The 23,700-nt window shown below is 38.4% G+C and overlaps 1 protein-coding gene across 8 annotated transcripts in view; it reads right to left on the bottom strand.

Annotated features, from left to right (window-relative positions):
- The window catches only part of RNF111 (ring finger protein 111), a 97,860-nt gene extending 77,283 nt beyond the window's left edge, over window positions 1-20,577 (bottom strand). For 5 of the 8 annotated variants that reach the window (XM_032342692.1, XM_032342696.1, XM_032342697.1 and 2 more), the window contains exon 1: window positions 20,182-20,576. The gene's annotated coding sequence lies outside the window, so the exon portion shown is untranslated. Of the gene's footprint in view, window positions 1-19,842; window positions 20,155-20,181 lie in introns of those variants that run through there. The other 3 variants (XM_032342695.1, XM_032342698.1, XM_032342693.1) reach the window with 2 other exon arrangements.
- Between the last annotated feature and the right edge of the window lie 3,123 nt (window positions 20,578-23,700).

The raw sequence follows: 23,700 nt of genomic DNA, 5'->3' as shown, positions 1-23,700 counted from the left end.
AAAAAAAAAAAAAAAGAAGCTGCTTCTTAATGACTCCACAGCTGAAGACAATATTACACACAGATACAATTAAGTACTCTTTTACAAATGTGTGATACTAAAACCTCTTCACCACTTATCCAAATATCCAGGTGCAGACTTTCCAGACATTCTGCAAAGGAACTGAATAACCAAGGAAAAAGGGCACTAGGACCCAGCGCCCAGATTCTGATTTTTAATGCTGCTCTCCAGTAAAAGGAACTAAGGCTCCTTGGTTCTAGGATTTTGGCAAGAAAGATATAAGATAAACCTGGAGCAGAAAGTGCCAGAAAGTAAAGAACATATACACACACATACACACACACACACACACGCACACTCACACACAAGGCCAGAGGCATGTCAATAGAACAACAGAGCCAATCTGAAAGAGTTCCCAATGTCTAAAAATAGAACTATAGCAACAAGATAAATAAATCAGTACCAGATCCTACCCCCAAGGTATAAAATAAGTATCCATTAATTCATACTGATATAAATGACTAAATAAATAAGTAGGAGCAAAGAGACAAACTTCCTTATAGAAGAATTCCAAATGACTTGTGCAGATGCATCCCTTCTAGGAGGTAGAGCTTAACTACTCCTCTCCCTTCAGTCACTTCCAAAGAAAGGACTAAGAAGGAAAAGAGAGTACTTTAAGGTGGAGCAAATAGTACCTTGGCCAGAGATCAAGGCTACTACTATAACTCATGTTGCTAACAGGGGTACTTCACCACCACTCTGGGACTCTTCCCATAACCCACATCCCTAGTCAAACCAGCGAGAAAAACATCAGGCAAACTCAAATTGAAGGACATTCTATAAAATTCCTGATAGTCCTCAAAACTGTTAAGATCATAAAAACAATGAAAAACAAAGACTGAAACCACAGGCGATTACATTCAAATAACATCAGAGTTAAGTTAATAGTAATATACCAATGTTGGTTTCTTTAGTTGTGACTGATGAGGGATAGGTAAGATGTTAGCAAAAGAGGTAACTGCGTGAAGGGTACACATGAATTCTATGTATTCTATGCATTAGCTTTGTAACTTTTTTTTTCTTTCTTTTTTTAGAGGTGGGCAGGGGGAGAGGGAGAGGATCATAAGCAGGCTCCATGCTAAGTGTAGAGCTGGAGAAGAGCCTGAGATCATGACCTCAGCAGAAATTAAGAGTCACCTGCTTAACCTACTGAGCCACCCATGGGCCCCTCTTTGCAACTTTTCTGTAAATGTAAAACTACCGTAAAATAAAAGCTTTTCTGTTTTTGTTTACCCTATGGTAAGGGCACTAGGGCATTATATGCAAATTTATCCCAAGGAAATCCCTAAAAAGGGAGGAGACAGGTGAGAGTGATGATAGAGCTTAACCTGCTCTCCAACCTCACCAGCCCCTCACTACTGCCAATATCTCCAAAAATCTTACACAGGATTACTAGGGGAGGTGGAGAGAGGGGAATCTAAAGCTGGAGCTACCAAAGGAAAAAAAAAAAAAAAAGCTTTAAAATCTACATAATCTTTGGGCGCCTGGGTGGCTCAGTGGGTTAAGCCGCTGCCTTCCACTCGGGTCATGATCTCAGGGTCCTGGGATCGAGTCCCGCATCGGGCTCTCTGCTCAGCAGGGAGCCTGCTTCCTCCTTTCTCTCTCTGCCTGCCTCTCTGCCTACTTGTGATCTTTCTCTGTCAAATAAATAATAAATAAAATCTTTAAAAAAAAAAAATCTACATAATCTTCAACATTAACATTGAGGTCCTTCCCTCTCGCATCAGGTAGCACAGCTCAACTTCATTAACCTTCAGTACTAAGAAAAGAATTATAAGCTGTAATATACTTGAAAGCTAAAATGGAATAAAAACCAATCCCAAAACTTGACTAGAAATGTATCAATAATCAGCAATATAAAATGAGGTGTACAATTAAAAATGAGCCTACAAAATGCATTCCAAACTCTGTTTTTAGCCTTGGTTTCACATGAAAGCATAAAGCACATCCCCAAATGACATAAAGCTGGAAAGAGATCACATATACACTGAACGACAAAATCAGGACCTGAAAATAAAAGCTTAGAATAATTAGCAAAATCATTAAAAACAAACACTTTAATAAACATAAAATACTGCAACTAGCTTAACTTATATAGAGCTAAAGATATATGGGCACCTGGGTGCCTCAGTTGGTTAAGCACAGGTCATGATCTCACGGTTCTGGTATCAAGCCCTACACCGGGCTCCCAGTGTAGGGAATCTGCTTCTCCCTCTGCCACTCCCCCTGCTTGTGTACCCAATCTCTCTCTCTCTCTCTCAAATAAGTAAGTAAATAAATAAAATCTTAAAGAAAAAAAAAAGACACAGGGAGACACTTTTTTGTTTTGTTTTGTTTTTCTCTGAATAATTTTCCTGAAGTCAATAACTGGGTAATATTCAGAGATATTCATTTACAAATCTTCCAAGTTCTTTGTCTAGTTCTATAAAAAGAGTAAATGATACAACCACCTTTTTTCAGACTCATATCCAAGTTTTCTGGTCTGAATTTATCAAATTTTAAAGACTTTTTCAGAGATCATCACCATCTGGTCACTTCATAAAAGTAGATCTACTAGCATCTTCTCTCACAGAGATAACCTCACAAGAATTATTCTCTAGCTATAACCTAAAAATTTGAACAAAGAAATCCTCCCAAAACTAATAACATATAAAGTAAAATGTGTAACAGTAACACAAAGCACAGGAGTGGACCAAAGAGATTTAGGTTGTTTGATGTTTCTTATATGTGAAATAGGCTATTTTTAAAAATTGCTCATTTATTTATATATAGAGAAAGAAATCGCAAGTAGTGGGGGGAGGGGGACAGGAAGAAAGAGAATCTCAAGCAAGCTCCACGCTCACCATGGAGCCTGATGCAGGGCTCAATCTCACAACCTGAAGATCATTGACCCGAGCCAAAATCAAGAGTCAGATGCTTAACTGACTAAGCCACCAAGGCCCCCTGAAATAGTCTATTATTTCTTGAAGACAGACAGTGAAAAGTTAAAGATGCATAATGTAAACCCTAGATTAACCACAAAAGATAAAAAATAAGTACAGCTAATAAACCAAAAGTGGAGGGGCGCCTGGGTGGCTCAGTGGGTTAAGCCGCTGCCTTCGGCTCAGGTCATGATCTCAGGGTCCTGGGATCGAGTCCCGCATCGGGCTCTCTGCTCGGCAGGGAGCCTGCTTCCCTCTCTCTCTCTCTCACTGGCTACCTCTCTGTCTACTTGTGATTTCTCTCTGTCAAATTAATAAATAAAATCTTTAAAAATAAATAAATTAAATTAAATTAAAAAAAAAAACAAAACCAAAAGTGGAAATAAAATGTAATACAAAAAAAAAATTTTTTTAACTCAAAAAACTAAAAAACTAAAGCCCAAAGTAAATATGAAAAGGAAAATAAAGGGACAGAGAACAGATGGGAAAACAGAAAACACAGACCAAGATGACAGATTAAAACACAACTGTAACAAAACAGGGTGCTATTGGCATAAAGATAGACTGGAGAGTCCAGAAATAGACTCATACATATCGTCAAGTAATTTTCAGTAAGAGTGCCAAAGTAATAGGAAAGGAATAGTAACAAATGGTGGTGGAACAACTGGTGAACCATGTGGGGAAAATTTAACCTCTACACCACACACTGGACAAAAAATTTAACTCAAAATGGATCAAGACTTAGTTCTAAAAGCTAAACGTTAAATTTCTAAAAAAACATAGGCTAAACTATATGTAATCATACCATGAACAAAGGTCTCAAAGAACATAAATAGTACTACTCATTTTTTAAAATCCATTTAATTAAGTAATCTCTATACCCAACATGGGGCTTGAACTCATGACCCCAAGATCAAGAGGAACATGCTCTACCAAATGAGCTAAGTCAGGTACCCTAGCACTATGCATTCTTTATATATCGCTAAACTAGACTTTATCAAAATGAAAATTTACTCTTCACAGATACCACTAAGAGAACAAAAAGGCAATGGGGTACCTGGATGGCTCAGATGTTTGAGCATCTGCTTTTGGCTCCAGTCATAATCTCTGTTCTTGAGAAGGAGCCCCATGTCAGGCTCCCAGCTTAAAAAAAGAATCTGCTTTTCCCTCTCCCTCTGCCTTAGCCCCTGCTTAAGCTATCACACTCTCTCTCTCAAATGAATAAATAAAATCTGAAGAAGAAGAAAACAAAAGGTAAGGTAGCAGACTAAATACAAAGGAAAATTGCATTTATGTGTAATTTATATGTATATATAAGTTGAATCCAGAACATAAGCAAACTCTTCCATTTTAATACAACCCCACCCAAAAAAATAGAGAAATGATTTTTAACATTTTTCAAAACACATACACATGGCCCATGAGTATGTGAAAAAATGCTTTGTATCTTTAGTCATCAGGGAAATGCAAATTAAAACCACAATGAGATACAACTGCACACCCAATAAAAGACTAAAATTCTTAGACCAAAAACTGAACATTAACAAGGATGTGGCACAACTGCAACTCCACACATAACTCTTTGGTAGCTTCTAATAAAGTCCTACATACATCTAACCTATGATCCAATAATTTCACACCTAGGTTTGAAAACACAGGTATACAAAAAATTTGTATGTGAATGTTCATAGCTTTACTCGTAATAACCAACAATTTGGGAAAAACGAATCTCCAACAAGCAAATAAACAAATTATGATATATTTTTAAAATTATTATTTTAAAATACAATAGGATACCAAAGAGCAGCAGCAAAAACAACAACAAAGAAGGAACTACTGATACAAGTAACATTATGGTTACATGGTATATACATTTGCCAAAACTCTGAACTGTACAGTAAAGATGTGTACCTTATACTCTATATAAGTTATAGCTCAATTAAAGTGTTTTTAAAAATAGTTTCCCTATAGAAAAATAGGAATACACAGAGAAATTAAGCCCCAAAACACCATCTGAATAAAATATCATCATCCTTCTCTCTCTCTAACAAAGGCAATACCCAACAGAGATAAAAATATACCTGTCTCGGGGCACCTGGGTGGCTCAATTGGTTAAGTGTCTGCCTTCGGCTTAGGTCACAATTCCAGGGTCCAGGGATCGAGCCCCACATCGGGCTCCCTGCTTAATGGGGAGCCTGCTTCTCCCTCTCCCACTCCCCCTGCTTGTGTTCCCTCTCTCACTGTCTCTCTCTGTCAAATAAATAAATAAAACCTTAAAAAAATATATATATATATATATATGTATATATATATATATACATACCTGTCTCTTCCTTAAAGGCAATGCAGAAATACTGGCTAAGAGCTTACTTCTGGGCCACAGAAACTCTTTACTCCAATCCTAATAAACTCTCAAATGTGACATCTCCTAAATTTTGGAATGCTCTTCTCAGGTGACTCAAACCTCCTGATATAAACCCCTTCAACTCCATTACTGCTGTTGAGTCTCTAGAAAGTTATGAACCACCCTATGCCCAAAACTACTCATCTGAAGAATGGAAATATTCACCTTAAAAGGTTAAGACAAAATAATGTATGCACATGCTGGCTCTTATTATTACTTTTAAAGTTAAAAAGTCAACCAGCTTTTAGAAATCATCCAGGTGGGGCACCTGGGTGGCTCAGTGGGTTAAAGCCCCTGCCTTCGGCTCGGGTCATGATCGCAGGGTCTTGGGATCGAGCCCCACATCGGGCTCTCTGCTCAGCAGGGAACCTGCTTCCCTTCCTCTCTCTCTCTGCCTGCCTCTCTGTCTACTTGTGTTCTCTGTCAAATGAAATAAATAAAATCTTTAAAAAAAAAAAAAAAGAAAAGAAAAAGAAATCATCCAGGCAAAAAAAAAAAGTCCACAAGCTTCCCCTGTTTTCTTTTCTTTTTTTTTGGGGGGGGGGGGTGACCTTCAATTCTTTTAGGTACACCTATGTCAAGCTAGTCTATCTTATTCAAATGAACTTTCAATTCCTCTTGAAGATCAGATCAAAACCCTGAATTTTTGTTTGTTTGTTTTAAAGATTTTATTTATGTATTTGACAGTGAGAAAGAATACAGCAGAGGGACTGGCAGACAGAATGAGAGAGAGAGAGAGAGAGAGAGAGAGAAGCAGGCTTCCTGCAAAGCAGGGAACCCAATGTGGAGGTCCCAGGACCCTGGGATCATGACCTGAGCCAAATGCAAATGATTAACCTACAGAGCCAGTCAGGTGCCCCCAAACCCTGAATTGTTAATGCACCCAAAGCAAAGGGTAGAATAACGAAATAAATACAAATAAAACAAAAAACTAGATTAGGAAAGACAACAGCTGCCCTGAGAATGTAGGATCTAATGCAGTAAGCAAAACTGCCCAATCAAACAATCTCTCCTTGGATGAAGCCAACAAGTTTATTTAAATAAAAGTTGTTTTTGCTCTTCCTGTGTGATTTAGGTCAAAATGTGTAACCTGGAGAATATTAGTTAAAGAATATCTAGGGGCGCCTGGGTGACTCAGTGGGTTAAAGCTTTTCTGCCTTCGGCTCAGGTCATGATCTCAGGGTCCTGGGATTGAGCCCCACATCGGGCTCTCTGCTCAGCAGGGAGCCTGCTTCCCCCTCTCTCTCTGTCTGCCTCTCTGTCTACTTGTGATCTCTGTGTCTCTGTCAAATAAATAAATAAAATCTTAAAAAAAAAAATTAAGAGTATGTTCTAAAGAATAAGAACAAGAGTCATACAAGGAAAAACCGGCAGAGTTACTGACACTTTTAATGAATGAAGAAGGTAAAGGCTTACTGACTTGGATTAGGGAAAATACCCCCGGGTAGGGAGCACACCTATAATGTGAATTCAACAATGTGAAGATAAGAAAAAAACAATTTAAACTATGTAGATTATGCTTGCAATTCTGCTCAATAATTACATACCCAGAATGAACACAGAAAGATAAAATTTTACTATTCTCTAGTTGGTCTCACATCCCATGTGCCTCTCATGATATGAACATCTTGCTGTGCTGTCAGATTCTAATGTTTAGAGCCATTTATTTTTCCCACAACAAGGACCATAAACACAGCCTACGACTTCATCTGGTGTTTAACAATGAAACATGATTCCCTTCAATACTAAAGGAAAAACAGGATATGTTGAACTTTGAGAGACTGTATGTCTATTTTTTATATTTTATGGGCAACTTTAGGGATTTCTAAGGTTATTTTGACTAAAGGGCATTTTTGTCTTCTTTGGATCTGTGTATTCTGACAGCAAAGTGAAAATCCTTGTGGCAAGAAACAAAAACAGTAAACTATTAGACAACTGAGGATACCGGTCTGGAGAAACCAAGGATTTATTATCCTCTATGCTAACGTCAGCCACTTTATTCAACAAACCATTTTTGGTTTTCTCGCTACTAATGACTGCTCAAAGTGATAATTTCAGTTAAGAGGGCACCTGGGTGGCTCAGTGGGTTAAGCCGCTGCCTTCGGCTCAGGTCATGATCTCAGGGTTCTGGGATCGAGTCCCGCATCAGGCTCTCTCCTCAGCAGGGAGCCTGCTTCCCTCTCTCTCTCTGCCTGCCTCTCCACCTACTTGTGATTTCTCTCTGTCAATAAATAAATAAAATCTTTAAAAAAAAAAAAAAAAGAAGACAGTTAAGATTCTATTCTATTCCAGAGAATATCATACTCTGGATAAATACAGTAATCCTAACCCTCATATGGATTACCATACATATAAAGCTAGCCTACACACATTTACTTATATACTTTCTAGGCAATCTTAAGAATTTTGGTTTTGGTATACATACACTGTGAGTTCTTCCTGTTGGGGATAATCAGGAAAAGAGACATATGAGGATTAATAAAAATGACGGAAGAGAAAAGAAAAATATTTGAAACTGAAGCCCGTTCAAGATAAAGGAAAATGACTGAAATTAAGTCCAGGCCTTAGAACTGTCATCCAGAACTGCTATCCGTGGGGAAAACTACTCATTCATGAGGGAATAAAATGGGGAAATCCAAGAGTCTAAGAAGAATGATCAACTCCATGATGGCAAACAGGTTACACACAAGTTAGGTTATCCAAATTTTTTCTATCCCAAGCATCTGGGATAGAAATGTCAGAATATGGAAATGTCACCCAGGTAACAGATATAATTTTTTGCAGTGGCTTATTAATATTTTAGAATATATAATATTACTGATAATACATTAGCTACTATTTATGCAGTTACTGTTTTCACTCAAAAAAGTATTTATTGAGAGCCTATTAGAATGTAGCTGTTGTAGGCACTGGGATTGGCCTTGAACAGGATACAGCAAGTCTTTGTTCTCATGAAAATCCATGCAGATGAGAACAAAGCATAAGTAGACAGTCAAAATAATTTTAGAGAAAAAATTGTGCTATTAAGGAAATAAAACAAATGGTAAAAGATGAACATCAACAGACTCCTAGGAAGCTGAAGACCTGAATCATGAGAAAGAACAAGCCACCAGTTCACCACACCACACAGTGTAGAGGAAGAGCCTTTCTAGCAGAGGAAACAGTAAAGAAAGATCCTGTGGCAGGAAGAGGCCCAACATCTGCAAACAACAGAAAGGAGAGTGAAAGGAAAGGGAGACGGCACACAAAAGGATCAGAAATGGTCAAGGACCAGATCAGGAGGCCTGTACGGAACTACGTGCCATGTTTTTATTCCATTTTATCCTCACTAAAAACTATTATCTCCAAGGAACTAAGAATTATAAAAGGAAACTTGCCCAAGGTCTGACATACAAACATTTGGATTTTAATTCTTACATAAGTTGCTGGGTTTGGTCTCTCATTTTTAAAATAAATGTATAGTTATGTGGGATTTCATATGTTCACTTAACACTTCATTTTCCATGACATTATTTTCACATAAGACTATTATGTAATTCAACCACTACTTCTTCTTTTTACCATGGAGATTTCTGGAACTTAGCTTCCACAGTGGGAGAATGCTAAAGGTCTACTAAAATGGAAATAACTGGGGTGCCTGGGTGGCTCCGTCGTTAAGCATCTGCCTTCGGCTCAAGTCATGATCTCAGGGTCCTGGGTTCAAGCCCCACATCAGGCTCCCTGCTCAGCAGGAAGACTGCTTCTCCCTCTCCCAGTCCCCGTGCTTGTGTTCCCTCACTCGCTGTGTCTCTGTCAAATAAATAAATAAAAATGGAAATAACTACTACAAATAAGAGAAGGACCAAATACTATGGAAAAACAGAAGGGACAGCCGTTGATTCTACAGGAGAAACTTCACAGAAGTTAAAGAGCTGGTCCCTAGAAGTAGAATTTCCTCAATTGGAGAAGAATAAAAGCACAGCAAAGGAATGGCAGGCAGGAAGGTGGTTACAAAAATAGATGCTTTATTTTAAACAATCAAAATTCTCTATATTCTCCCAGATGTACATAGCTAAAGTGGTCTGACCTATTCCTCCCCTTTCCGTTTTATTATTATCAAAAAATAATTTTTAAGTCTAGTTGACAGAATGTAACATTAGTTTCAAGTGTACAACATAGTGATTCAATCTCTCCATCTCTTTAGCTTACCACAAGTGAAGCTACTATCTGCCACCATACAATGCTATTACAGTATCACAGACTATGTTCCCTATGCTGTACCTTTTATTCCTGTAACTTGCTCATTCCATAATTGGAAGACTGTATCTCCCACTCTTCTTCACCCATTTTGTCCCTCCCCTCAAGCAACCATCAATATATTTATACATCTGATTCTGCTTTTGTTTATATGTTTCTTTTGGTTTTTAAATTCCACATATAAGTGAGATCATATGGTATTTGTCTTTCATGACTTATTTCACTTAGCATAATATCCTCTAGATCCATCCATGTTGTTGCAAGGAGCAGGACCTCATATTTTATAGCTGCATAGTATTCCATAAGATGGCCAGTTTTATCTCACAGTACATAGAGTTCTTTAAAGCAATGTGATGTCAAGGGGCACCTGGGTGGCTCAGTGGGTTAAAGCCTCTGCCTTTGGCTCAGGTCATGATCTCGGGGTCCTGGGATGGAGCCCTGCATCAGGCTCTCTGCTCAGCCAGGGAGCCTGCTTCCTCCTCTCTCTCTCCCTGCCTCTCTGCCTACTTGTGATCTCTGTCTGTCAAATAAATAAATAAAATCTTGGAAAAAAAAAAAAAAGAAATGTGATTTCACAGGGGCACCGGAGTGGCTCAGTTGGTTAAGAAAATGCCTTCAGCTCATGTCATGATCCTAGAGTCCTCGGATCAAGTCCCACATTGGGATCCCTGCTTGGCAGGAAGTCTGCTTCTCCCTCCGACCTCCCCCTTCTCATGCTCTCTCTCTCTCAAATAAATAAATAAAATCTTCTTTTAAAAAAAAGAAAAAATGTGATTTCACAGAAAATACAATCAAACCCATGGTAACAGTCATTCTATAGATGTTCTGCAATAAAAATCTTACATGACATGATTTTCTTCAGCTAATGACTACTTTATATTAAAAAAAAAAAACTAGCCGTCAAAAACAAAAAACAAAAAACACAGCTGTCATGGTAGATTTAGACTTTGTAAAGTGAACCTATTTACAAACCTAGTTACATGTGTATTTTTTCACATATTCAGACATGATTTGGGGGCACCTGGGGACTCAGTCAGTTAAGCACCCAACTCTTGAATTCAGCTCAAGTCATGATCAAGGTCGTGAGATCAAGCCCCATGTGAGGCTCCAGACTAGGCATGGAGCTTGCCTAAAGGCAAGCTAAACTAAAGGGAGTTCCCTCTCCCTTTACCTCTGCTTTCCCCATTCCCCACAAAGGCACTGGCTTGCGTGCACTCTCTCTCTTAAAAAAAAAAAAAAAAAAAAAAAGAGAGAGAGAGCGCGAGAATATTTAAAAAATAAACAAATGTGATTTTACACTAAAAGTTGGAGAGCCCATTTCTATATCGATAATGTAACTTGCTCCTGATATTTATCAAAAGCAAAAGTTCATATTTTGTTTAAACATATTAAATTACACAAATAACTTTATCTCAGATTTCCTTGCAATCCCCACTAAATGAAAAAAACTTAATTCTCTTTCTCTCACACACACAGAATCTAATAGCAACAAAGAGATAAAGACAAAATCTAATCATCTGACCAAGAGCAACTCCAAAAAGAGAATGGAAAAAAGAAAATGACTTAAGTCATGAAAGCTAATACAAGAATATTTCTTTTTTTTTTTTTAAGATTTATTTATTTATTTATTTGACACAGAGAGAGGGGTGTCAGAGAGGCAGAGAGGCAGGCAGAGAGGGGGAAGCAGGCTGCCGAGCAGAGAGCCCGATGTGGGCTCAATCCCAGGACCCTGAGATTATGACCTGAGCTGAAGGCAGAGGCTTAACAGAGTGCCTTAGCCCAGGCACCCCAAGAATATTGCTTAAAATTGAAGGACCTAAGCCCTTGCTACCGATGTCCTCAGAGATCACCATTCTCCTCATCCACTCCACTCCAGCAACAACAGCTTCTTGGCTTTTCCTTGAGCAAAGTACAGCTATTACTACCTAATCTGCCCAGAATGATTGTCCCCCAGAGAGCCAGAAGGATCTTTCACTTGCTTCCTTTCCGTCTGTGCTCAAATGTTTCCTTGTCCTTGAGAGGATCCCTAATCACCATATATTTAAAAAGTGAACCCCACCCCATCTTCTCTTTCCAGCTCAGTTATTTCCATAATCACTATTGGTTAATATTTCCTTGTTTTCCCAACAGAGCCTAGTCTGTTTTCATCATTACCATGTGCCTCAAAGCTTAGAACTCACAGTTAATATTCAATAAATATATGCTGAATTATTACTTAAAACAATCTAAAATTGTGACACAACTACAATGGGAGAAAAAAGAAGAGTGGACTCCTTTTCCATAAGAGGTCAAAAGATAATGCAGAAGATAACTACACAGCAATTCTCAAACTTTTTGATCTGTAAACCCTTTATCCTCTTAAAAGTAAGTGAGAATCTCCCAAAAGCTTTAAATATGTAGGTTATATTTATTAGTATTAAAAATAAAATTGGTAGGGGCACCTGGGTGGCTCCGTGGGTTAAGGCCTCTGCCTTCGTCTCAGGTCATGATCCCAGGGTCCTGGGATCGAGCCCTGCATCGGGCTCTCTGCTCAGTGGGGAGCCTGCTTCCTCCTCTCTCTCTGCCTGCCTCTCTGCCTACTTGTGATCTCTGTCTTTCAAATGAATAAACAAAATCTTAAAAAATAAATAAATAAATAAATAAATAAATAAAATTGGTAAATGCTGAAAGATTTTTCAAAAACAGTAATATGTAAACCCATTACATGTTAATATTAAGTAACATTTATGAATATAGTTTTTCAAAAAAGTTACTAAGAATAACACTATTACACAACTTTGCTAATCTCTTTAATGTCTGAATAGAAGAAACCTGGATTCTTAAATACGTTTCTGTATTCAATCTAGTAAGAAATCCACCTTCACTCATGTATGTAGTTAAAAAAGAGAAGTGTCTTTAATAACTTATTCAGATACTGTGCATGTTATTCTTTGGTATTATCTCAAAACTTAATAAATGTAATTTTGTAAATGTTACTTGCAGTGTTGAATCTGCTACCTTATCTATGAAACTTCATACCATCTCATTAAAAATCTACTGATTTATCTTGCCCCCTAAGTAGATCTTTCACACACAGCATGATTTTGTAATATCATGCATTGGTCATATGAAAAAAGTTGGTCCATGAAGTTATGCCTATCTTCCAGACACTGACACATTTAATTATATGATAGCCAAAAAAAAAAAAAAATCACATTTGTTAATATCCCTATCAATTTCATCAAAAAGGCCTTGAAAAGCTGCCAGGCTCATAGTGGCAGATATGTTTTCCAAAATTCTAAATTTTTGTTTGAAAGCCTTAATTGTATCTTGGTACTAATTTTCTATCAGTTGTTTTCCCTAAGGTGACAGGCTCACTCCATTTATTTTTGAGTACATACATACAAATACCCAAGTTTAAATGACTACAGTTTGTCGTTCCTTCAAGTAAAAAAATGGTTCCATTTAAAAAAAAAAAAAAGAAGCAACTAAGTTTGCTAGTTCAGCCGGCAACTCAATCACACACGTATTTTTCTTTAAGGCAAGCATAATTTAAGATGGGGGAAATATAACATTCTTCTCATTCTATCACATGAAATATTAAAAAGACAGGCACTCAAGGGTCAAGATTAATAAAATTAACAGATTTTACTGCTTTATAAAGGACATTCTTTTAAAAACTGGGGTTTTTTTCATGGTTTTCATTTTTTTTTTAAGATTTTACTTATTTATTTGACATAGTGAGAGAGACTGAGAGAGGAGAGGGAATACAAGTGGGAGAGGAAGAAGCAGACTCCCCGCAGAGCACGGAGCCTGATGTGGGGGCTCAGTTCCAGGACCCTGGGATCATGACCTGAGCCAAAGGCAGATGCTAAACAACTGAGCCACCCAGGCACCTCTCATGGTTTTCATTCTTAAATGAAACTGGTTTTGTAAATGTGTAGTAATGAAAAATACGAGGACTATTAGTATAGTCTTAGCCACTGTCTTAATAGGCATTATAGGGCCAGCCCTTTTGCCCATCACTGTGTTTGCTATCAATGCAAATGTCAACACAGTTAAGTAGTGAAGAACGTAGTATCACTATCAAATAGTTTCAACCCAGCTGACCTTCTGAATACCCCCTCAAGAGTCCAGAGACCACCACATTCTGAGAACCGCTGCTTGGGATACATATAAAATATTAAGAGGAGATATATCTCCAGGGAAAAGAATTGGACAATAGGAAGACAGGGATGGCAAGGAAACTTATTTTTTCCCTGTACACCCTTTGTACTTATGACTTTGGTTCCATTTGTATTGCTTTTATCTTTATAAATTAAATATTTAAAATAACAACAACAACAAAAAGGGACGCCTGGGTGGCTCAGTCAGTTAAGTGGCTGCCTTTGGCTTGGGTCATGATCTCAGCATCCTGGGATAGAGTTCCACATCGGGTTCCTTGCTTCAAGGGGAGCCTGCTTCTCCCTCTGTCTCTGCCTGCCATTCTGCCTTCCTGTGCTCTCTCTGTCTCTCTGACAAATAAATAGAATCTTTAAGGAAAAAACAACAATAATAACAAAACTAACATCACAAGTAACTAACTAGACATATAAGCATACTATTTAGAAATACGAAAGTAAATACCAGGAAAAAAGTCTTAGGAGCTGAAAGTGTTTCCACTTACAAACTGGAACTAGGGGATTAGGAGGAATAGCTTAGACTACGGTTTTTCATTATAATGAATATTGTGGAACTGACTTTTGAAACCACGTACATATTAACTGTTTCAAAAATTAACTGGTTAGGGCGCCTGGGTGGCTCAGTGGGTTAAGCCGCTGCCTTCGGCTCAGGTCATGATCTCAGGGTCCTGGGATCGAGTCCCACATCGGGCTCTATGCTCAGCAGGGAGCCTGTTTCCTCCTCTCTCTCTCTCTCTGCCTGCCTCTCTGCCTACTTGTGATCTCTCTGTGTCAAATAAACAAATAAAATCTTTAAAAAAAAAAAAATTAACTGGTTAAAAACCATTCAAAATGGTTTGGGGGTCTTGGTGGCTGCTCTTCGTTGGGGCCATCCTGCACCTAAGGCAGGAAGATGGTGGCATCAAGGAAGACAAAAAAGGTCTCTGGAGTCCATCAACTCCAGACTCCAACTCATTATGAAAAGTTTAAAGTACTGCTGCAGAACAAGCAGACTCTGAAAACGATCAGACATGGCAAAGCAAAACTGGTTATCCTCGCCAACAACTGCCCAGCCCCTAGGAAATCTGAAATAGAAAACTATCCCATGTTGGCCAAAACTGGTGTCCATCACTACAGTGTCAATAATACTGAACTGGGTACAGCTTGAGGAAAATACTACAGAGAATGCACAAGGGCTATCATTGATCCAGGTGACTGATATTAAAAGCATGCCAGAACAGGGCGCCTGGGTGGCTTGGTGGGTTAAAGCCTCTGTCTTCAGCTCAGGTCAGGATCCCGGTGTCCTGGGATCGAGCCCCACATCGGGCTGTCTGCTCCGCAGAAAGCCTGCTTCCTCCTCTCTCTCTCTCTGCCTGCCTCTCTACCTACTTGTGATCTCTGTCTGTCAAATAAATAAATAAAATCTTTAAAAAATAAAAAATAAAAAAATAAAAGCATGCCAGAACAGACTGGCGAAAAGCAAATCACACAAAATTTTTCTTTAATAACACCTGCCAGAGCCTGTTTAAAAAAACCAAAACCAAAACCAAAACCAAAATATTGTCTGGAAAAATACTTACAAGTGAGGTTTAAAAGATAAAGAAAGAAAAATAAACAAAAGATAAATAAAGCAAATACCCATGCTGCACTAAGTGAGAGAATGACTGTGAAACGTAACAAGCTGCAACAGTTAACTTTCTGAAATAATGTGCCTATGAGTTTCTACTCATATATGAAATATTATTCTGTATCATAATAAAACTTTTCATTTAAAAGGCTAATTAAAAAGCAACAATTTCCTTCAAACCAGAATGATGACTTAGTTAAAAATAAGTACGGGGACACTTGGGTGGCTCAGCTGGTTAAGTGTCTACCTTCAGCTCAGGGGGATCAAGTCCCACATCAACTCCTTGCTCAGTGGGGAGCCTGCTTCTCCCTCTGCCTGCTGTTCCCCTTGCTCGTATGCTCTCTCTCTCTCTGACAAATTAATAAATAAAATCTTTAAAAAGAAAAAATTATGTAAACCTTACATCATTTTTAACAGTTAAGTGGTTAAACACTCTACATACACAATGTAACACAAAGTAACATTTTTTTCTATTTCATTTGATCATAATTAAGATCAAACCAGAACTTAAAATATAATAAATTCCTACATTTTATGTAGTTACTTCACAAATAAAATCTCCAAAGAAATATAAATCCATTATCAAAATCTAATTTAAGTTTCTCAGAGGATGTCCTGATCCAGGAAATAAGAGATTATTTCTATATATAAACAGTTAACTCAAAAGCGAATTGGACTCCCCACTAAAAAGGAGGGGCCATCTCAGAGAACAGCTGATTCCAAGACCGAAACATGAAAGATGTAAGAGGAGTATGAACATCTTGCTGTGCCAGAAAGAAAGGAAATACTCACAAAAAATTGTCTGTCAAAAAGACACAGGAGCCATGGTGGAGAGGCTCCCACTGGACAAATGTGTGACAATCTGAACATTAAAATTAATAAAGACAGTAACAGATTATAATTCATTGGATAAAATAGGAAGTACATAAGTCGATACTGATAATAGATAAAAGAATTCTTCTTCTATACAAGAGAAGGCCTACTGATAAGGCAGAGGAGATAGAAGAGTTTGAAACAAGCATTCTGCAACCATCAAAGTAAAAATCAGGGCAGGCAAGAATCATCAGTGGATGCTTATATAAACATAATATCATTATCATCCCTGACAAAATTAATAATAATTCCTTGATATCATCTAATATCCATTCAGATTCCCCCTAAGTGTTTCAAAAATGTTTTCCAAAAAAAGTGTCTCTACAATTGATCTGAATGAGGATTTAAGCAAGGTCAACAAATTACATTTGGTTGCTATACATAAAATATTTTTAACCTTCCTTTTTACATTGTCTATCAGCAATTATGAAAAGGCCTAACACACAAACCAGTTTACACCTGTAAATTCTCTGAAATTAAACACAACCTAACGTACTTGCTGTTCCTTTTGTTTGCATGATTCCTCCAGATTACCAGTATAGCTGATTCTTTCTAGTTACTGATCACAAATCAAATTATCACCTCTAAAAAGAAGTTGGGCCCTCCCTAACCATTTAATTCACAGTAGAGCTCAATCTCCATTCATCATTACATGGTCCTCTTTTCTTCATGGCACTCAGCACTACCTCAAACTATTGTTTATTATGTTTCCCCCAGTAGAATGTCCACTCCCTGAAGGCAGAGTGCATTCTTCACTTAAGACCAAGAACAATGCTGAGAACATGAGACATTCAATAAATACATACTGTGTAACTAAATAATAACTAAATAATAATGCAGCACCTCCACTTAAAATGTAAGTTCAACTTAGTATTTGTTTTTAAACACCTGTAGACCACTCCACATGTAATGGTTATGAGCTGCATACCTGTAGAAACCTGGGCCAGCTGTTACCAAGAATCAGTGGGATGCAGGAAAGAAAGAACAGAGGTGTAAGGCATGCAAATGCAATTCTGGACTTTGACCAATAATTACAGGTTTCTGGAAGAAAAGTTATTCAGGATGATTTAAAAAGCATTACCAGAAGTAAAATCAAGTTTCAACTTTCTGTATAATATGAGAGCTATTAAATCACATATAATATCTATAATGGGACAGAAGCACATCTAGAATAATAAAAATGGCTTTATCATAGTTCCCCCTCCCCTAATATAAATAGGAAGGAATTTAACTCAGTATAGCACTTCTTTTTGGGAACTGGATCATGATGAATACACCAATAGGTACCAAAAGCACCTAATCAAAAATATAAACCATTGAATTTGGGATCTAGAGAAAACAAGAAAACCATCCTACACTTCTCATTTAACAATTGAGAGGATCTAAAGCTAAGGATGATTACCAGTAACGTCACAAATCTAATGAACAGCAAGCAATGCTAGATATAAAATTCAGATCTCCAGGGCACCTGGGTGGCTCAGTGGGTTAAGCCTCTGCCTTCAGCTCAGGTCATGATCCCAGGGTCCTGGGATCAAGTCCCACATCGGGCTCTCTGCTCAGCAGGGAGCCTGTTTCCTCCTCTCTCTCTGCCTGCCTCTCTGCCTACTTGTGATCTCTGTCAAATAAATAAATAAAATCTTAAAAAAAAAAAAATTCAGATCTCCAAACTAGGGACTCTTCCACAGGATAATGTCATCCTAGAATGTTAATGTCAAGCTACTAACATATTTAATCACTATCATTTTTCATACTGTCACTTCTTTTTTTCCCACTGAAGTCCTAGCTCAGAGGGGGAAAGTCAAACAGGATGCATACAACTATGCTCTAAGAAAACCATGTTACAGAAACCCCTCTTTGGAAAAATAATAAAACGTCTCAAAAAATCTAATTAGCTTGATTACATCAGTTTTTAATCCCACTTTAAATTTTATAATGACAATACCTGCTGACCATTCCTTTACTCTAAACATGTAAACTATTATTCTCTTATTTTATACACAGGTATAGGTATTTCTCAATTTTATCTGTAGAAATAAAGTACTGAAATGAAATTTGTCAAGGGGTGACCTCCACTATAATAGACTTTTCACCACAATAAAATTATTTTGATAACATCTTTCTTCAAAAACCAACTCCAGGGACGCCTGGGTGGCTCAGTTGGTTAAGCAGCTGCCTTCAGCTCAGGTCATGATCCCAGCATCCTGGGATTGAGTCCCACGTCGGGCTCCTTGCTCAGCAGGGAGCCTGCTTCTCCCTCTGCCTCTGCCTGCCATTCTGTCTGCCTGTGCTCGCTCTCTCTCCCCTCTCTCTCTGATAAATAAATAAAATCTTTAAAAAAAAAAAAAAAAAAAACCAACTCCAGTGAAAGAACATGCAAGTGACCAACAAGCACCAACAGGAAAAAAGTAACAGAAAGAGCAACACATACAAGATGCAGTACCTCTGCAAACAAGGAGAGTCTCCACTCTTCCCGGTTTTTTCTGTAATATTGTTCAGACCAATTCACAAACACCCTCACCAGTTTTTAGAATACTATTCTGAATCTTAAACAGCAAACAAATGAGCAGGAGAAAGATATCATTTGCCCAAGGTTAAATGACAAGAGGAGAGCAAAAGTAAAATAATTAAAGGCTTAAAAAAAAAAGTAAAAGATTTCAGAGTAAGAGGGCTGCTTCTCATCCTGTTTTGTCTCACAAAGGCAACCAAAGACTTCTGTTAATATGAAAAGCAACATAGTTTATACTGACATGAAAATTTTTACTAAAAACCACACAGTAGTAACAAACTATCTACATGTAGATCTTCACCACAATAAAGCTAAAACTAATATTAGAGAACTTCTATGTAATATCGAAATCACATTCTAACATTTGAAAGCAATCTCTCTCTCTCTCTCCCTCTCTCTCTCTCTCTCACACACACACACACACACACACACACACACACACGGGGGAGGAAATGGAACCTTAGCTTATCTTTTCCCCAGGCTGTTCTTTCTGGTTGAAAAGGACCCTAAACCAAAAAAATTAAACATAAAAATACCAAGTGAAATAAACTTTGGACTAAGTCAGGTTCAAAAGCTAAAAGAACTGTAAAATGAAGTCTATGTCAGCTGGCATCTTACCACTCCAAAGAGTTCTAAATTCATACTCCACATAAATCAAGAAACAGGAAAGCACACAATACAAAGGAGTCGCCTCACAGTACCAACATGAACAAATTAAAAGAATACCCTATACTTCCCGGTATTTTTTTTTTAAGCGCTAAAACTCAGATTTGCGTTAAGAAGTATCTGTAAAGATCTATTATAACCTATTTGAAAACTATCGTGACAAACCTCTGTTTCCACAGAACTGAACGGACATTTCCACTACAGCCTTGCCCCTGACTCTGACATATTATTTAAGGACAATAATAAAATACTGAGGTTCTTTCTTAACGACCAACAAACCAACTCTCCACAAAAATCTGACGCGTCTGTATTTCTGCTGTTCCGCGGACGTTTCCCTGAACACATAAGAAGGCAACTCCCTAACCGTCAGGGCTGACTTAGCGCCCTCCAACACCCCGGGTGCGGGTTACCTTCATCACTCCATTGTCAAATCGCACTCCCACGCCTCAGTCCTCAGCCCCCTTCCTAGATTCCCGGGAGAGTCCAAAGAGGGAAAGAAATCCCCTCACCCACACTCCTTTACTGTGGGGTGTGGGTGTGTCTGTAGACGAACGCTTTGCTCAAACACAATTAATTCTACTGCGGAGACCCAGACCCTAAATCACTGTGGAGCCAGCGGTAACCGGCCGGTCGCCGACCCCAGCCTTCCGCGGCCGCAGCCCTTCCTCTTTCTCCCCTCCAGGCCGGCCCCTCCCCCGTTGCGCGCACGCGCGGCTTCCAATCGATCCCCTCCCCCCTAGTCCCCTCACCTTAGTCATTAGCTACCCTCTTCCCAGAGTCCGGGAAAAACTGGCCCAGGAAGGAAGACAGGAGATGGAAGAAGGGAAGAGGATGCGTCGAGAGCCAGTGATCTGCGCCCCAGATCTCGGCCTAATAGGCCCCTATAGTCAAGAGCTACGTCTGTCACCGCCACCAAACCGTACAAGCGGCAGCGCCTGGTTCGGCCCAGTTCACACGGCTTGGGTTCAGAATGCCTGATTTGACCCCACAAGAGCTCCTTCCCCGAAAGTGTGGGCGTTTCTGTGCTGCGCAAACCCTACACCTCGCCACCGTCGCCGCCACTGCTGCTGTTCTCCTGCCGCCGCTGCCGCTGCCGCCGCCTAACCAATCCCTCCTCTACCGAGCGAGCACGACACTCAGAGTCTTTACGACAGTTCGGAAAGTGAGAGCGCAGTAGCGTTCACGCCTCCATCTGTTTCTGCGCCTGCTCAGCTTCTTGTTTCTCAATGTCCCGCCCCTTCTTACCCAGCCCTCCCCCTTTGTATTCGCTTTATGAAGTCTATTAGCGAAGCAGAACGGTTTAATACAGCTCATTATTTTGTTTTCCTTGCTGACTGTGTTCTACATTTACGCAATATACTATTTCTTGGCTAATTTCTTCGTAACTTAAAAAAATACACCTAGCCACAGAATTATTGATTATAGTTATGGTACAATTGAACAAAAACATCACGGTTTACCGTCTTTGACAAGAAAATGATACCCAAATCATACTTGCTAATGATATAAAGATCACAGCACTCCGCTCTCAAAGTGAATTTGCTTCCAGCACCACATCAAAGGTAGTAATAGATATCCTGGGAAATGACTGTACAATCACATACCCCTTCTTAATTATTTTATGAAAAATAAGGAGATAGCAAATGCTTCATTATGTGCCTTAGGGGGATGCAGGCAAGGAGAATGCAGACTTTCGAATCAGTCATACAGACTCCCTTTCAAATCCGGATGATGCCAATAAACAGCAGTCTGATTTACTAGACCTTTATAAATCTTTCCCAAAAAATTAAATGTCAATTATACATCCTTAAAAATAAAAGTGTATCTTAAACCAAAAAAATTGTTTCCTTCTCTATAAATTGAGATAACATTTACCTCAAAGGGTTCTTCTGAGATTAAGTTTATAAAATAAGTTTATAAATGGAAACATTTATTTCCAATTAAATGTTCAATAAACATTAATTTCCTTCCTTTGTCATCAACTATCATTTTCAATATGCTTTCTTTTGTTCACTCATATTCTCCCTATTGTTCTGTGAATAAAATATTTTAAAATAATAATAATAAACCAGAAAGGATTGCAGATTGTGTGGGAAAACTGGTAGAGCATTGCACTAGGAAATTTTCTCAATCCTCCTATTTTCTGTCTCTAAGTATAAAATTTTGCCTGAACCATCTTATCTACTGCCATGATTTCAATTGTTATTGACCCATGACTTCTCAATGTTATGTATTTCCAGAACTACATTTCCAGACCTAACCTTTTTCCTCAAGCTATTGACCTATGTTCTTCAAAATGGTAGACACGACCCACATGTAGCTATTGAGCACTTGACATGTGGCTAGTACACATTGAGAAGTGCTGCAAGTGAAAAATATCTATGCAATTCAAAGATACAATATAAAAAATTTATAAAAATTTGAATAATTTTTAATACTCATTACATGTTGACATGATATTTTGGATATATTGAGGTAAATCAGTGGTTCTCAATCTGGTACAATTTTGTGTCCCCACTTTGGGTTGCTTAGCAGTATCTGGAGACATTTTTGGTGTTCACAACTTCAGGGAAGGATGACTACTGACGTCTACTAACAAGAGACCAAGGATGCTGCTAAACATCCTACAATGCACAGGTCAGCCCTCCACAACAAAGAATTTCCCTGGCTTAAAATGTTACTAGTACAGTTGAGAAATGCTGGGGTTAAATAAAATAAACTATTAAAGTTAATTTACCTGTTCTTTTTTTACTTTTTTAAAATATAACTATTATAACTTTTAAAGTTACATTTGTAGCTCACATTATATTTCTTTTGGACAGTGCTACTGATCTAAATCCATACAGCTATTTTACTTGATGTGTCATTTCCACTTTAATGTACCACAGTCATCTCTAACACATCATGTTGAAATAATTAAATAAATAAGTGTAGTTATATTGTATTTACATGCCATACATTTCAGTCTTCCCTGTCTCAGTCAATAAGACCAAGTTAACTAACTAGAAACCCAAAAGTCATCTTTGACTATTCTCTCTTCCTCCCTCTCTATCTCTAATCAGTAAGTCGTTCTGTTTCTGTAATATCTCAAATATTGAAAATGGACCCATTCCTCTCAATACTCTACACCAGTCCAGGTCTTTAGTATCTTTAGTTTCAAGCAGACATTGTATTCTAAGGGCACACACCAAATACATGATCACTGTCTTACTTGCAGTCTTTTCCAAGACCCAGAAAACAAAGCTATTATTTACACTATAATGTGGAAGGGACAGGATGGTGTAATAGTGCTCTAAGAACACAAAGACGGAACACCATAGTCAACCCAAGAGGAAGTGATGTTTAAACTAAATTTTGCAACATAAATGAAAACAGTTAAATTAAGCAAATAGAGAGGACATTCCAGGCAGAAAGATTAATACATGCTAAGGTACAGAAACAGCATGAAGCAAATTCTCTAGTAGGATCTACTAAATGTGTCATGCAGAGAAACTATTCAGAGATGAGGAAAGAAATGTAGAAAGAAAAGGGTTACGGGGGAGCCTGGGTGGCTCAGTCATTAGACGTCTGCCTTCAGCTCAGGTCATGATCCCAGGGCCCTGGGATCGAGCCCCACATAGGGCTCACTGCTCAGTGGGAACCCTGGCTTTCCCTCTCCCACTCCCCTTGCTTGTGTTCCCTCTTTTGCTGTGTCTCTGTCAAAAAACAAAAACTTAAAAAAAAAAAAAAGAAATGGATTACGTATGGTTGTTTTTGCTAGGATGAGGAGTTTTAACTCTTTAATGCTTAAGACTATGGGAAGCCATAAAGGGAAACCAACCAGAGAAAAAAACAATCAGATGACTATTAGATACAGCATTATATAAGCAGAGTAGAGGGTGGATTGGAAAGAGGCAAAAGCAGAGGAATGAAGACCAGGGCTAATGGCAGGTAAAAAGTGATGAGAGTAATGGAAACAAGAATGAGAAGGAAGGGATAGATACAAGAAGAAGATTAAGTAACTAACTGGATATAGGAAGTAAAGGAGAAGGAGAATCTCAAATGCTTCCAAATTTATGGTAAGTGGTTGGGTGGAAGTGCCATTCAGGAAAAGGACACAGGTTTATGCTTTGGGGACGGGATGAAGGAGAAGATCATAAGGAAATGATTGCTTCTTTATTGAGCAAGTTGAGTTCGAGGTATCTAACATTTAGCCAAAGTGGAGATTTCAGTAAGGTGCTGGATAAATGGGTTTGGATCTCAGGAGAGGTCTGGGCTAAAGACAGGGA

The sequence above is a fragment of the Mustela erminea genome, chromosome 5, assembly GCF_009829155.1.
Source record: "Mustela erminea isolate mMusErm1 chromosome 5, mMusErm1.Pri, whole genome shotgun sequence".
Lineage (NCBI taxonomy): Eukaryota > Metazoa > Chordata > Mammalia > Carnivora > Mustelidae > Mustela > Mustela erminea.
This window is presented reverse-complemented; position numbering and strand designations above follow the sequence as displayed.